Below are 12,326 nucleotides of genomic sequence, written 5' to 3' on the forward strand. Positions count from 1 at the left end.
CCCAGTGCATCACAGGTAAACATCTCCTATTCTCACACACCCACTGTGACTTGTCATCGCACTCTCGTCCCAAAGGCTTCACTGTGTGCGTTGGCTCAGCACACCGGCGCAATTACGACTATTAGGACAAAACTTAAAGTTGCAGACTGTGCTACTTTGGGCTAAATTCCAGACCATTACGCACACACTGGTACTTCTGAATGGTGGTTGGAAAAGCGGCTGCAATAAATAACCGTCGAGAGCTTTTGTGTGTGTGTGTGTGTATGTGTGTGAGATATTGTGAATCACTGCTAACTTGAGGTGGGCATACGTCAAGCAGGAGCGAGCAAGCAATCAATATCTCGCCCTGTGATCGTCCCATGCACATCTGATTCACGCTGTGCGTTTTTCAGGCAGCGCAAGGAAAAGAAAGAAAAAAAAAAAACCCCACAAAAAAAAAACTGATCTTCAGACTTCTTCTCGCTCGCTTTTGCCAGATGCCCTGGAGGATTTGCAGGGTGTGTACGGGCAGGCGGAGAGATTTGTGGCAGAAATTGAAAAGAAATAAAGTGCAGATTGAATGTGAGCGAAGATAACGGTTAGAAAGAGAGGAGGCCATCGAAGCTGCTTTTGGCACTTCGTGATGAGTTGTCTCACCGAGGGATGCTGGGAAAGTGAGTCACCGTGACGGGTGTGAGTCTTTTCGCCCCCCCCCCCCTTCCCTCGCCCCTTCTCTCTCTCTCTCTTTTTATTTTTTTTACAAACATGCTTTAATTATGCAGCACTCCAAAGCAGGTGGCAGCGCCACATGTTGTCTCCATCACTCTCCTTTCGGCTGGAGGAACGTGTGAGATGTGTCCTGTCTGGCTGACTCCACCATCTGCTTGGCCGCCGTATAAATGTGGCTCTCTCCAGTGGCTCTTGACCTGTCTGAAAAGGTCAACCCACACAGCCATCACACTGAATATCACATTCCTGCACCAGCCGCTTTAAATCCTGACTGAACTCTGTTGATTATGTTATTATTATTTACTATGTTTTCTCAAACCCTGCTATGCTGAATAGAATTGGCACAATATAATGGCGTAAAATACAACACTTGAACCGGATGCAGTCTAATGAAATAATAATAAAAAAAAATATATATATATATATTTTTGTTTGCTGCAATGGATATTGTGATGTTACTGAAACATATTTTGATTGATCAAAATCTTACCTAAACAGCTCAGCATCAATATGAAAACCCTTTAGCATGTCGACAAACTTTGGTCCTCCACCTCAGTGAACCAAACTGCAAACCTTTTGCACTTTAAATCAAGTTTTGCTCAAGGCGGCTTCACTCGATGCCTTCAGTAAATGCTTTAATTGCAAAACCTTGTGGGTGAGTTTCTGCCCTCATGCATTATTGACTGTCTGGCTATTATGTGCAGTGCACAACTGCTGCATAAGACAATGTCATTCATAAACTGTTGGGTCCTTATTGACCTCTGTTGAAAGAAGGCAGCCAGGCAGGCCTGTCATGCACACACACATCTGTCTCCACATTAGTGCCTTGGAGTGATAAAGTACCAACATAGTAATAACCTGTTGGTAAACTTGGTATTCATTTGAATCCAACATGGATCTTCTGATGCCATGTATAATAGACAGTTTCTGTGAATTTTGCAGTCATTTTTTTTTTTTTTTTTTTCACTCTTTCTGATTTCTGACGTATATTTGATCTGTCCAGATGAATATTTGAAAGGTTAATACAGAATGTTGTATTAAAAAAAAAAAAACCCTCAAGGGCAATGAAAATGAACTGAGGGACGAGGAAACCTGTTTTCCTTTCCTTCCATCCGCAGTGCAGTGCGGCAGAGGAGGCTACTAATCCATCAGACCGGTAAAGCTTCACCAGCCAGTCGGTCATTTTGTTAGGTTCATCAGTCCACAGTCGTATCAGTCAGTATAGTTAGTTTCTTCTGCTATGATAACTAAGAAGCTCTTGATTTGCATTTATGAACTGCTGTTGCAGAAAAGCTAAGAAAACGACATTGTCACAACACACCCCGGACGATGCTGCGGCTTGTATCCATTTAAACCTGCAGTAACACGGACCTTCTGTACAGTTGCGTGCATGCAACAGTCTTTTGTCACAGCTGAATCTCACTATGCCTGAACCCAAGTGTGAACTTCGTCAAATTGTGCGCCGCTGCCGCATTCCAGTGAACCTTTCCTCCACACTGCAGCTGATCATGGGTCCGCAGTGTTGGAAGTACTCCTCCATAAACCGATGGTTGCGTGGGCTGCACAAATGTCTGTGAGCACCTCAAGTTTTCTCATCAAGAAGACAAAGACCCCGTCTCGTGTGTGCATGTGTAGTATTCCCCTCCTCAATTCCATCTAAAAAAATCTTATAGATTTTCAAAATAGAGACATACAAAAACCCAAACAACCCCCATAATTTATTGTAATTTGTGCAGAAATAAAAAATATTACGATGAAACACATTGAGTCTGTAACCTTCACCAAGCATCTGAAATGTGCTTGGTGAAGTGTGTAAAGACCTTCAGACTGGCTAAGGAATTTAATAAAAGAGTATTTTGGATGAGCCGGCGAGATGAAATGCGATGGTGTGACATGTGAAGACGGAGGTCGGGGACAGGGCTGGGTTTGATAGGTCGGATGGGAGAGAGTCTGGGATAAGTGGCAGGATACTTGATGATAAATAATATGAAGTGGAAGTAGCTCAGTAACCCTGACACAACGTCCGCCAATGTCTCATAGAGCGTGTAGTCAAGCAAACAAACAAAAATCCAAAGATGAGAGAATTAGCTATCTTACACTAATTGGTGAAACAGCACAAGCACAAGCTTTTCTTTAAATTCAGTCAGAGAAATGTTCGGGGGAGACAAAGTGAAAATCCAATAGCTGCCCCTCCGCCCCCTCACCTGGATTCTCCCCAGAGCGCCAGTCTCTGTTTGCTCAGGCCCTACCTCTCCAATATGTCAAATCAGAATGGGTCTAATCCTGTTAGTGTGGCAGGAGAGATGGAGGAAAAGATGCGGAGTGGCCGAGGGAGGACTTAGTCACTAATCGTCGGTATAACAGCTGAATTTCGGTGTCTCTAAGCAGCAGTTGATAATATAATCAGCGGCAGGTTTAGGGTGCCGCCACAGTGTTTTGTTGCCGGGAGCCCTGCCCACATGCACACACGCACTCTCGCGCGCTCTCTCTCTCTCTCTCTCTCTCTCTCTATCACAAACACACCCACACACGCGCGGGCACACGTACATACACATGCATACACACATGCGCGCACATTCGGTTGCAGGGGGGCAATGGGAAACACTTGGGGGTTGGGAGAAAAGGCTAAACAGAGGAAAAGTGAAAATCGATGGGTTTGGTTCTTAAGACTGCTGAAGTTAAATATCAGGTGAGCAGGGATGCACTCGTTCCCACGAGTTGAAGCTCCAACACCAAAGTCGTCCTGGGAGAAATGAAAAAAAACATTCGGATAAACAGAAAAGTAATCTGCAGTGGTTGTTTTTCTCCTCAGACATCATTCTGTTGAATTGAAAGAAAATCACTAAAGTCTTGCCGATCGATAGATTATTATTAAACCTTAATATAACGCGATAGCCAGAATATGTCTCCACACGCTGTCCTCACCATCCCCACAGACCCATAACTGGCCATTTCCAGAGGCATGTTATTACACATAGTAATATAATAATAAATATAACCTACCAGCTGCTGTTGACTTGCAGTGACTCGCTGAAGTTGTTGTTATAGTCCATCGTGGACTGTCTTTGTCACTGATGTTGTCTTGATTTCCAAGAAAATAGTCTAAGAGTTTTTATTATTCTCTTATCATTTCACATACACACGTACATTTAATACCTGTTTATTTAATTAAGTGTCCTATAAAGAGTTAAATAACTGAAGATGTTGTATATTAAATTGCCTTTTTTGCAAAAAGAAAACATTTTTTAGTCTTTTGAAAATTTCTACAAGGGTAAAAAAAAATCATTGAGCTCCATAAACAAGGTGTTTTTTTTCTTTTTTTTTTAAAAAAAGAAGAGGCTGCTTGATTTATTTTTATCTTTTGTCAAATTTGGGAAATACCCTGCAAATGTAAAAGGACAAACAACGGACTGCTGCAATATCTGATAATGACGATATTGACAAGTTCAGCGGTGCAACTTGGCGCCTCCAAATGTGCCTCTTTTGGCCGACCGCGCACGCCGTCGACGGCTGACACTTTGAATATCCCAAGTGGCGAGACCTTTCCTAACAAGCTCATCAGCATTTGGCTTGCCGGGCTTGTCGAGGCAGAATGATTTCTGTCGGCCACTTTGAGCCGCTGCCCCACGGTCGAGTCTGATATTTGCTTTCTCACACCATCGATCGCCTCCAATGTTTTTCTCTGCCGCTTTGGCGTTTCAGTGGCAGGATACATCGCCGACACCTTGGCATCCGGAGATTTGATGCGAGGCGCACCGGCCATGCCTTCAGCGCGGATGAGGGACCGGTGGGGGTGGGAGGGGTGGGGGGGGATAATATTGCTGACATTCAAGGGGAGATCTAAAGGTTTGTGAAAGGCAGACGCTGGAACATTTGTTCGCTTGGGGGCACTGAAGTGTCTTGCCAGCGCTGAGGTTTGGGTCTGAATATAAAGCAAGTTTCCCTTTGTTACTCGGGACTGGTCTGTTTTGGCAAGCGGTACGCGGCGACGTGATAAAGTCCTCCTCAGCACAATAGACAGACCCGAGTCTCGTTTTCGAGGGGCCATAAGGCGCCGTCGCTCCCAGCTGTTATCGTATGGCGTCGGCGTCATGAGAGCGATGCAAAGCAGGGCGCAGATGCTAGTACCGCAGGGCCTGTTGAAACTTGCAAATTTTCTAGCTAATTGTCAAGAACGTCGGGGAAAGGTCAGAAAAGGTTGCGGGGCGAATGTCCTGGACGGCGTAGCCGAGGCTTTGTCGCCATTTACATTTTCATTTTAGCAGTTTAGAGATTAAAGTTTCAGGGCAGAGCAGGAACATGGACTCCACACCAACTGCGTTTGACTCAACTCTCTTCAAGGGTAGCTTCTGTAAAGTCACTGCAACATTTCTGATGTGGATTTCTTATACATAAACAATCCTAAAGGTAATATTTATCTGCTTTTAAGCTCAGGCCAGTGCAGTTCTACATACCAAACAAAGAGAAAAACAGTGAACTAACTTACTAATCTTCTGATATTGACGATTGTTTCGCTAATGAGAAGATTTTTTGTGTCCTCTTCATGTACATATTCTGGAAGAAAAAAGTTTTTGGATGCCTCATGCACTTGTGATCTACTGTATAGTGCTATGAATCAGTTTGCAAGTGTGGTTCATTTTACCCACATGCTACACATGCACTGGTCCGTCCAGCTCAGAACTGGACGTTTCGGGAAGATGGCTTATTAACAAAAGCAAAAAACAACAAAATAATTTCCATTTGTTGGTTTTCCCCACGACCCAGAGTGCAGGAGGAAGTGGGTATTGAAAATGGATGGACGGACGGATGGACGGATGTTTGTTTGCCCCTAATGCAGCCAAACCTTTTCGAAAGCACAACAAAAAATGTCCGCCACCATTATTCTGCCTCTTTTATTCCTGTATCCATTCAGTTAAATGGTTTGGTGATTGTAAAAACTCTAACGCTGCAATTGTGAAGGTCAATAGTGTCAAATGCATACGTGGCGCACTGTCCCAACACTAACGAGTGTGTCTCGCGAGCAACGAACGTCTCAAAAATGAGCAGGGTTCATCCTTCTCGCAAAGTATTTGCTGAGACAATTGTCGTCGCAAAGGGCAGTGATACCTCAGAAATCCCTCTACGCCCGCAGCCTGGCTGCTCCTCTCCCTGAAACCCACTTGCGTCTGCATGTTTTTTCTTCCTTTTTCAAATACGTGGAAGGTTCAACCGAGCATCTGGTCTTAGCAGCAAGTGTTTTGCAGGAGGTTGTGAACAGAGGGATAAATACGTTCTTCTGAGTCGTGCAAGGCTGCTTCGGGAGATGAGAAATAAAGATGGGAAATTGTGCATATTGTCGAACCTGATAAGTTGTTAACAAAATGAACTTGAAATGTTTTTCAGTGGGAGATAAGGAATTAATTTCCCCTCATTTCTTTTTAGATTTTTCTCCTGATGATACAATTGTAAAGCAGCAAATCTACTCGGTCTCCTGTAGATGACCATTTTATCTCACAGCCCACAAGATCACTGGCTGTGCGTTATCGAGAATCGCACAACGACCCGCTGAGTCTTGGCGCACAAGGCTCGTCAAATGTTTAAACATGACTTTCATCCCCCAGTAAGTGGGAACCCTCTGTTGGTTTTAAATGTCACATCTACATATGATTGATCTGATTTAAACTTTATCTTCCATTGCGCTGTCGCTCAGCATCGAGATCAGGCAGCCCGGTGCGGCTGCGGTATTAAGAAAGACGGATATTTTTAGATACGGTACAAATTATTTTGTTCCTCATGGCCGTCTTGTCAATGGCTGAGGGGGAAGCTCGGAAACAATGAAGCTTTTTTCCAAAGTGGATATTGCTGAACTGTGAACTATATACGTCTAGATTTGCTCGCATGGTTTCCTACACATGGTGAAGGATTATATTTAGAAAGCACATTTAAAGACAACATGTCTCCACTTAACAGGATACTTTGCAATCAAACAGTAAATAACAGGCTTTTTTGTGTTGATAATGGTTTAAACTGTTTAATGGTAAGCTTCTCATTTCAATTTATGCCTAAATAAGTATTGCCAAAGCTATATACAGATATAAATATGTACTACATATACCTAATAGTACCCTACAGAGCAATATATAGTCATTTATCCAGCACTAATACCTGCTCCATCTGTTTTCCTCCAAGGTGGCTCCGCTGTGAAAATAAACAAACAAACAAAAAAAAGCTTACACACACACACACACACACGTGCGCGCATGTGCTCAGTCGCTCATGTCGGCTACAATACCCCAACAATTTGGTCGTGTCCTTTGGCGAGATAGACATGCAAATTAAATGAATTTGCTCCAGTGTCCTCTTGAGGGATTTTCTGAAAAGCAATCCGAGAGGCAATTTTGAACCGCTCAAGTATGAATACGACAACAGGGTGGTGGCGGCGGTGGGGTAGGGGAGGGGCACCCAGGCAGGGTGCAGAGGTTTGGGACCTGCGCGGCCCACCTAAAGAAAATGGGAAAAGATAAAAATAGGCTTAGGACTTAACTGCTTTATTCTGCCGGGCGACTTTGAAGCCGTCTGTGTTCATTTGTCAGGGCCGAACGAGTCGGCGCTCGGAGCGTCGCCGCTTGAGTGACACCTGGATTGTTCGCCCCGGCTGCGACTACTGTCACTTCCAGCGGCTACTTTTCACCGCAGGGCTCCAAAATGAAATGTAGACACAGAAAAGGCCTGTAGAGATACTGTTTTTTTCTTCTTTTTTTTTTTCGTTTATTATTACCCACTCCTCTTTGTCAGGCAACAAGCGGTGACACTCTCTGAAAAAGGAGCAAATTATATTTCGGCATCCCCCCCGCTGCTAGATTTACCGTTTTGGCATTTCAAATAACGACGCGACAGAGCCAACGATAAGAATACGTGCGGGGATTTCTATCAGATCTCTCGGGGGAAGTGTGGGAAAACAGATTGCAAGGGAGATCAGGGTCACGTGTTTCACGCCGGGCGGTGGCGCTCCGTAATTTTACTGATGACTGTCATTAAGCGGACGGGCTTGAGGAAGCGGTCAAATGTCGGCGTGGCGCAAATTACACGTCGGGGGCGAAAGCTGGTTTCAGCTGTGCGTCCTCCGCAGTACACTTAATTTGCCTCGCAGTGGTGAAAGAGAGACGACAGCTGGCGAAAGAAAGAAAGCGCGAACGCACTTGTCGCGCCATTTTGAAGCAGAAACTTGCTCGGGAACTGCCACTCCTGAGGCACCGTCTCGTCGTGCATCAAATTACAGCTAAAGTTTAGCGGCTTGCTGTGCTCTTCGGTGGACGGTTCGAGTCGGCTCTTCATATTCTGTTCCTCTATATTCTGAAAAAGCTGCCGTGTCCAGTGGGACGTGGCAGAGGCCATGGTCTGATGCTCTTGTTATCTGAGAGTGAGAGGCTGCGAGGCTGCGAGGCTGCGTCTCTTCCCCACAGCCACCGCTGTCTTTATCAGCCATCAGGTGAATATTACCTTTCATGCTTTTTCCATACTTGTCGGAGCCGACAGTAAGTCGGCCGTGCCCCTGCGGTTTTCAGCAGCCAAAGTGCCTCTTGGTTCAACTCTGAAAATCACAGTAGAATACCCACGCCTTGATGGATCCCCCTGTCTTTGTTCTACTTCACAGTAGTTCTAATTAAGAAGAGCAAAATAAATACGTCCTGTTTTCATTAAAGCGATTGGCTTTGATACAGAGTTGAATATGTCAGGCCCTTTTGGAATGAAATCGTTACTCTTTGCATTTTCATATTGGATGATACTCAGTGTCAGGTCCCACGGTTCAAAGTCCAGATGTTTCACCAAATGTACCTTTTTACATTTTCTAATCACCGACATGGAGGTACAGTGGACTTGCCTCACAGCAAAGAGGTCACGGGTTCGATCGCTGGGATCAGTCCAATAGCATGCTTAGGAGGTGAATTGGGACCTTAATTTGGCACAGGTGTGTGGTTGTCAATCTTTCTATGAGGGGCTGTGATCAACTGGCAACTTGTCGATGGTATAACCCCGCCTTCACCCCATGAAGAGAAAATCTTTTGGTTGCTGTTTTGTCCTTTTTTTTTCCAGAAAGTTTGTGTGCTTGAACACAGATATATATATATATATATATATGTATGTATATATATATATATATATATACATACATATATATATATATATATGTATATATATATATATATATATATATATATATATATATATATATATATACATATATATATATGTATATATATATATATGTATATATGTATATATGTATATGTATGTGTATGTATATATGTATGTATATATGTATATATATATATATGTATATATATATATATATATATATATATATATATATATATATATATATATATATATATATATTGAACACACATATACACACAAATATTACGTGTGATAATTTGGGTGAAATGAAGCCCAGCTCGACGCAAATTTGCGGATATTTTATTTCCTCTTTTTTTTAAAATATCATTAGTACGTAGCGCTCACTTACAAGTGTATAATCGCTGTGGTAGTGGTAGATGTGGGCTTCGACAGTAAAATCGGCAGTAATATGTTGTGTACGTTTGTAAATTTCTGACCAATCCGCTGACGGTGGCGGATCACATCTGTAACTCGTTAAATTGAAGAACAGTTTGGACATTACACCGGTGTTGTATCGTGCTCCAGTTGTTTTGTTCTTGTGCGACAAAAGAGGTTAAACGCAAGTTAAACACGCTGAAGAGACTCATATCGCCCCCTAGTGCGGTGGAGGTGCACGCGCTCCCTTCAATGATTTGATTTTCTTAGCTGCATGCAAACTGGGACAAGGAGAGAAGTCCGATTAGACGAGATAACCGAATTATGAGCTTAGTCCGACTAAGCTCTGCATGTAAACGTAGTCACACTTCTGGAAAGCATCCCCTTGTGATGTCATAAACTCTGATACCTCTCTCAGGGTACTGAGAAGTATTCTTTTTTTTTCTCATGGATTTCCTTTCTTGTTTTTGTTCACATCTAAACATGTGGGAGGTCCAACAAAGTTTGAGCAGGAAGTTGAAACTGACTAGTTTCGCAGGAGGCCGTGAAAAGAGGCCTATGTCACCTTTGGTATGGAGATTTATGGGGCGAGCCGGAGGATTCATCTGTGAGGCTGCTCGGATGGAGTTTGGGGATGAAAAAGAAAGATCTGGAAATGGGGGCAATGTTGCATGAATTAGATTGAACAAATTGGCTCCATTCCATTACAAATTGGATGGTCTGGTGAAGATCTTTGAAATATCAAAGATCCATCACGTTCTCAACATAGCCCCATATTCATGTATTGGGTGATATATTATCACCTATCTTATGTCTGCACAGGGGTCCTTGTTTTCTTTTTTGTTTTTTTAAAATTTGGAAACCATTAGAATCAGAAACATTCATCCTCCTGCGGAGAGTACAAGGCTCCTCTTTTCCTGAGATTAATCCCGGGGGACTCTTGCGAATATTGTGCTCAAGGAGAAAAGATGAAATGATATTCTGCATTTCTGCATGATGCGGCTCTGCACTGAGAGATGCCCTGATAAAAACAATGAGGTCAAACAAGACACTCGCAACAACAACATCAGCAACAATGGACAACAAAAACAAAAAGTTGAAGACGCACAGTGCCGCTAATTCATGCGTTCACCAGCCTTATGAAAGAATGCATGCAAAATGTTTCTGAACAATGTATGTTGTGTCTTGGAGGCTGAATAGAAATTGTTTGAATGGCGGGTTTAAAGCCACTATTTGTCCCTTACCCACAAGGAAATGGCAAATAAATACATCCAAGAAAAACACAGTTTGTCGAGGATTTGAACAGTACAACGGCAAGGAGCTCTTATCCGCCACTTAGTTCCATCGAACCATCCTCTTCTCCACTAATAATGGTGTTCTTTTCCTTCTGCCTTTCACCCCACGAGACAAGTGGCCATAGCTGAGGGAGAGGTTGTTGTTTGTACCCATTTCAGCCGCTTCTCCCTTTAGGGGGAAGGGGGGGGTTGAAAAACATGGAAAAAAAAACAACAAAAGTTTTTTTTTTCCACCTCTGTATCTCCTTGTGGGACAACACATCGTTTCATGTTTTTTTCCCCCCTCCTCTAGATTCCTCCTGGTCGTCTCTTTCAGTTGGACATATGGGAAACATTTCACTAATACTAACATTCTCTTCGTGACAGTGGCCACTCTAATTTAGAGCAGATACTGTGGCGCTGCCGCCAAAGCCCAACAGCCCAGAAGACATCCTCTCCGGCAGATTGACTGACAGCGTTATAGCTGCACCTTGACCGGGAGGCCTACTGTCACACACTCTTTTGACCTACTTACTGTTCACTTCCCTTCACTTCCCTTCATCTTCTCTGAGACGGACAACCATTATCTGCCCCATGGCTGAAACTCGGAATCAAATCTACAACCTTGCAGCCTCACTTTTTTCTAATTATTATTATTATTATTATAATAATAATAATAATAATAATAATAATAATAATAATAATAATAATAATAATATATTTATTATGATTTTTCTTTTTACATTTTTAAATGACAATCATGGTACATGTAAAAAAGATGTACCATAAGAAGATAACATAGTCATCATTTGTCAGGTGAGAGGCTTAACATTCGGATTCCACACAGTACAATGTAGAAAAATAAAATAAAATTGATACAAGTAAGTAATGGGTTACATGGAATAGTATCCAAATCAATGTCTTTCGCAACTCTGCCAGTGTTCTTGAGCCATCACCGATGTACTTTGTGGTGCAGACTTTTAAGATCAAGGATTGTTCATTTTGTTTTGCATCATGCATTTTCCTCTTCATCTTCTTCTAAGAAACAACTTCAATGTGCTAAAATAAAAGCACCATTTAATTAATACCTAAACTTGACGGCTTTTAGTCAGTTGGCAGCAGCTTCATTACGTGCAAGATCTGGCTTAGTGCTCATTCTGGCCCCGTTGTTGATGCAGACTTTGTAGAGTTCTGGTGTTGATCCAACTGGACCTGTTTGATGTATGATCTGTGCTTGGGATATCGAGGTCTTATTGGGCTCTTTAAGTTGTTTGGCCTTTATATTAATGTTAACATTGTGTGATCTTAGGGGTGTTTCTGACCTCCAGATGAAGGAGCAGACTTGATTCATCAAACACCTCTTGGGAAACGCAACGTCTTATTTATTTATTTATTTTTTAAAGTAAATGGCCTCCCGCACAACCGCCGCTGGTAATATTAAACAGCCTTTCTGTCTGGTGTTACAAGGCTATTTTGCTCCTACAAAGTGAAATTAATTTCCTGATAGCAAATTGTATTAAATTTAATAGTTAATTTCGTTTCACTTGTCTCACAAGTGTATTTGCTCTTGGAACAGATTTTTTCTTCATGGCGAGAGATTCTAGAAAGAAAGCAAAAACAAAAGCATATTCACACACATAGTGACCGCTATAGAAATAACAAACATTCAACATTGCACATTATAAATCGATAACAATGTTATGTTTTTCATCAGCCATGCTGACTGATCTGATCTTGCTGCTTGTTAGCATTTTTGTGCCTTAAAACTGGAAAACAAATTGAGAATCCAAGGAAAAATAGCCTTTGTTTCTC

At 42.4% G+C, this 12,326-nt stretch overlaps 1 protein-coding gene across 1 annotated transcript in view; it reads left to right on the plus strand.

Moving 5' to 3' along the window:
* tex264b (testis expressed 264, ER-phagy receptor b) overlaps positions 1-12,326 on the plus strand; it is a 39,837-nt gene that overhangs the window by 9,169 nt on the left and 18,342 nt on the right. The gene's annotated exons all lie outside the window — the stretch shown is intronic.

The sequence above is a fragment of the Nelusetta ayraudi genome, unplaced genomic scaffold (genome assembly GCF_046127955.1).
Source record: "Nelusetta ayraudi isolate G7.1 ecotype Tasmania unplaced genomic scaffold, CSIRO-AGI_Nayr_v1 ptg000050l, whole genome shotgun sequence".
Classification (NCBI taxonomy): Eukaryota; Metazoa; Chordata; class Actinopteri; order Tetraodontiformes; family Monacanthidae; genus Nelusetta; species Nelusetta ayraudi.